The following is a 4,048-nucleotide window of genomic DNA, read 5'->3' on the forward strand; positions in this document are numbered from 1 at the left end:
TCCATAATCAACTATTAAATACACAAGAGACTGTCTCGAAGTAAAGATCTACAGGGCTTCACATATTTATACACTTAATTACAAGAAACATACAAAAAAGACGCATTTTCGATAGTTTTTAAATGCCTTATATGCTAGATTCGCTGTTTGCTTGACGTTTCTAGTGTTTTTAATTCCCAACTTGAGACGTCTATTCAGTCCGGAACCGCGTGACCGCTACGGTCGCAGGTTCGAATCCTGCCTCGGGCGTGGATGTGTGTGATGTCCTTAGGTTAGTGAGGTTTATGTAGTTCTACGTTCTAGGGGACTGATGACCACAGATGTTAAGTCCCATAGTGCTCAGAGCCATTTGAACCATTTTTTGAGACGTCTAACGTTTTATGTGTGTGTGCAGTCCGTGTAGTTCCACATGACATAGTAGTGATATTCCGTGATGTCACGGTCTTTTGCTGTAACTGACTGACAGAAAGAAGACAAGCAGTCTTAGTGTTGATTTGAAGTGTTTCCGAAACTAACGAGCCATATTTGTAGGTTTTCGTATTTATACGAAACTAGGTAGAATAAAAATCTCTCGAATGCACGTCATTCTAGCTCTTTTTGTTGCCATCAAGTGTCGGGAGTTGTGTCGTCGGTAGCTACATATTTTACCGTACAGGTACAATTTTCTACTGAAATTTCGTGTACATCCTTGCCTGGATATGACCGATTTTAGTTTTTGGTTGACATTTGGCCCAGGTCTGGAAAAAACAAGTTCTTTTACAATCAACATAAGCTCATCTATAAAACTTTTGCCTAATAAATTACATAGTGAGATCATATTGTGCTGTTTACAGTTTCGCTACAATTATTCGCAAGAAAATAGAACTTCTAAGAACTCCGACATAACACACTCACAAAGAGAAACTTGCCAGTAGTCCCCTTTACTCCGAAATCGCTGTCAACAAGCAAGAAAATTGTCAGCAAACAGAGGTAGGGGACCATATTCCGCTTATTTCCTCTAATCATTCGTGGAACTCTAGTACCGTATTTTAGGGCCCTTTTGCAAAACGTTTAGTGAGGCACTTAGCATACAATTCTTTCAGCGGATTGAATTTCCAAGTCCATGGAACAGAAAGTCATCATCAACACTATCAAAATGTCAATATTAAACGTCGATTAATGGCACATCTAAGGGTATCAGGGATATACAGTCACCGTGATTCCATAGCGAAGGTTCAGGCTCTCATTCGTTCCAAGCAGTGCTACGTGAAAAATATTTGACGTTGAAAGGACACCCTGAGCCTTTGGAGGGCCTGTAAGAACTGTGTCCCATAGAAACGACGCCCCTAAACCTCAGCTACATGTAGCCCATTGACAGCGAGTGTTTCTAAAATGACTGCACATTGCCTAATTACCGCTGCCCACCATTAATCTGGCCTAAGTAAGACTTCGCTGAAATCCGCCTGTTGTTAAGGGTTCAGTACTAATGAAGTTCAGCTGCCGTAACGGCATGAAGTATGGAGGTTGCACGGGGCGCAGCACCAGAAAAATTGAAGAAGCGCGAAGCGTTGCAACTATACAGAAGCACTGAAACTATAGAGATCGAATAAGTTCTTCAGTTGATAACTCGAACGGATTTCGTGGTGTGAAACAATTCACCGTCGTTTTGAAAGCCTTGAGTGTGTAAGTTCTTCAGATTTTGGTTCATTACTGTCTTTGATTAATTCTTTTTCATTTAAACATTAGTGGTCATAAAAGAGCATTACAAAAGTATGACAGAGTAAAACCGTCGTTTTGGGAAAGTATTCTGTAATATTTAATTGAAAATAAAATGAGTTTTAACATTATTCCATTGGCATCAAAAACTAAACAAGCAAACACCGTCCGAATACGCTTTGAAGGTCCAACGGTACCGACGCTCCGCCTTGTCACCCTTAGCCCTGAGGTGTCACTGGAGGAGGGTACAGAGGGGCAAGTGATCAGCTGTTGTCAGTTTTCTTGACCCGAGCCGCTACTTCTCAGTCAAGTTGCTCCTCAGCTGACCGCACGAGGGATGAGTGCACATCGCTTGTCAACAGCACTCGGAAGATCCAGACGGTGACCCAGCCAAGTGCTAACCAAGCCCGACAGCGCTTAACTTCGGTGATCTGACGGGAACCGGTGCAACAGATACTAAATGCTGAACCTCGTCACTGCAGCTACCGTTTTATATCTCTCGCATCGCTTTTCATCTTCATGGTTATTGTATGCATGGTGCCACGTATTCTTCAAATTTTTTAAACATTATGTTCTATCTTGGGTCGACTTCTGCGCTTTTTACCGGGATTTCGTTTTCAATAGTGTTCCTAATCCAGTTGTCATACCTCAGAATATTTTCCGCAACGCTTACCTTTAACCTTTTTTTTTCCTTATCGAGTATTTTTGCTTCATTCAAGGTGTTTAAAAAGAGCTGACAGGTTTTTGTTTTTGTCCAGTTCATTCTGGCAACTCAGGTCTGAAACTTCCTGGCAAATTAAAACTGTGCGCCGGACCGAGACTCGAACTCGAGACCTATGCCTTTCACAGGCAAGTGGTAGAGCACTTGCCCGCGAAAGGCAAAGGTCCCGAGTTCGAGTCTCGGTCCGGCACACAGTTTTAATCTGCCAGGAAGTTTCATATCAGCCCACACTCCGCTGCAGGGTGAAAATCTCATTCTGGAACTCAGGTCTATATCGACGTTATTGTCGCTAATGGTTGTTACCTTTTCCCCCATTGGACAGTAGCTCACAAGCTGTACAGTATTTATCAAAGTACTTCCTTGTCGCGTTCTTTGTGTATTTATCAAGGAAGTGATTTCTATTTCTCTGGACTCAGATAGACAATAGGTCTTGCAGAGCCAAGAAACAGTTTCACAAAAAAGAGTGCAGCTCGTGTGAATACAAGATAATATGTTGCGTTATGGGAACGTAGAAGGTAAAATTTGGAAAACCGGAGTTGTGGAATGCTATTAAATGGTATATGCGAAGACAGTAACTTGTTCTCGAAAGAACTGTTACTGCTGATGACCGTGCAGCTTTTCCCTGGAATAAATGATGACTAACTGAAAACCTCAGCTGCCGACAGATGTTGTTGATATACCTCGATGTGGACAGCTGAAAATGTGTGCCCCGACAGGGACTGGAACCCGGGATCTCCTGCTTACATGGCAGACGCTCTATCCATCTTTTTTTTTCATTTCGTTTTGTTCGTTTTCGTTCGTTGCACCTTATCGGGGCGGACGTCGTAAGACACCCTTTTAAGTTCGTTGTTGATCTATTAACTCAGTTTTTTTTAGTACAGAGGGCGGCTACCTCTCTGACCGAACACGCTGAGCTACCGTGCCGGCGTCCATCTGAGCCACCGAGGACACAGACGAATAGCGCGACTGCAGGGACTTATCCCTTGCACGCTTCCCGTGAGACTCACATTCCTAACTGTCCACAATTCTACATATGTATTGTATCATAAAGACGTTTGCCCAACCACTCATTACTCGCGCATAGTCATCAACAGTAACTGTTCTTTCGAGAACAAGTTACTGTCTTCGTATATATAGTTAAAGGCTAGCCAGCCATTGACCTTCGTCTGTGCGAATTCCCACAGGTTGCCCAAACCCTTACGGGAATCGCCAAAGCGTGCGCGAGTAATGGGTGGTTGGGCAAACGTCTTTAAGGTACAATACATAAGCAGAATTGTGGACAGTTGGGAATGTGAGTCTTACGGGAAGCGTGCAAGGGATAAGTCCCTGCAGTCGCGCTATTCTTCTGTGTCCTCGGTGGCTCAGATGGATAGAGCGACTGCCATGTAAGCAGGAGAACCCGGGTTCGAGTCCCGGTCGGGGCACACATTTCCAGCTGTCCACATCGAAGTATATGAACAATACCTGTCGGCAGCTGAGGTTTTCAGTTAGTCATCAACTATTAAATGGTGACAAACTACCGGAAATGAAATGCAGAATTTCTTAAAATAATGTCTGTGCAGCTGAGAAAATGACTTTATTTGATTTAACGAGGGAGACGAAACAATAGCGATACCTGTTCTTTGTTGCCTA

At 43.3% G+C, this 4,048-nt stretch overlaps 1 non-coding gene across 1 annotated transcript; it reads left to right on the plus strand.

Moving 5' to 3' along the window:
* The first annotated feature begins 3,766 nt into the window (after positions 1-3,766).
* On the plus strand, positions 3,767-3,840 carry Trnat-ugu. The gene has a single exon. It is a non-coding gene; the product is annotated as a tRNA-Thr (tRNA).
* The last annotated feature ends 208 nt before the right edge of the window (positions 3,841-4,048 follow it).

The sequence above is a fragment of the Schistocerca piceifrons genome, chromosome 4, assembly GCF_021461385.2.
Source record: "Schistocerca piceifrons isolate TAMUIC-IGC-003096 chromosome 4, iqSchPice1.1, whole genome shotgun sequence".
In the NCBI taxonomy this organism is placed as follows: Eukaryota; Metazoa; Arthropoda; class Insecta; order Orthoptera; family Acrididae; genus Schistocerca; species Schistocerca piceifrons.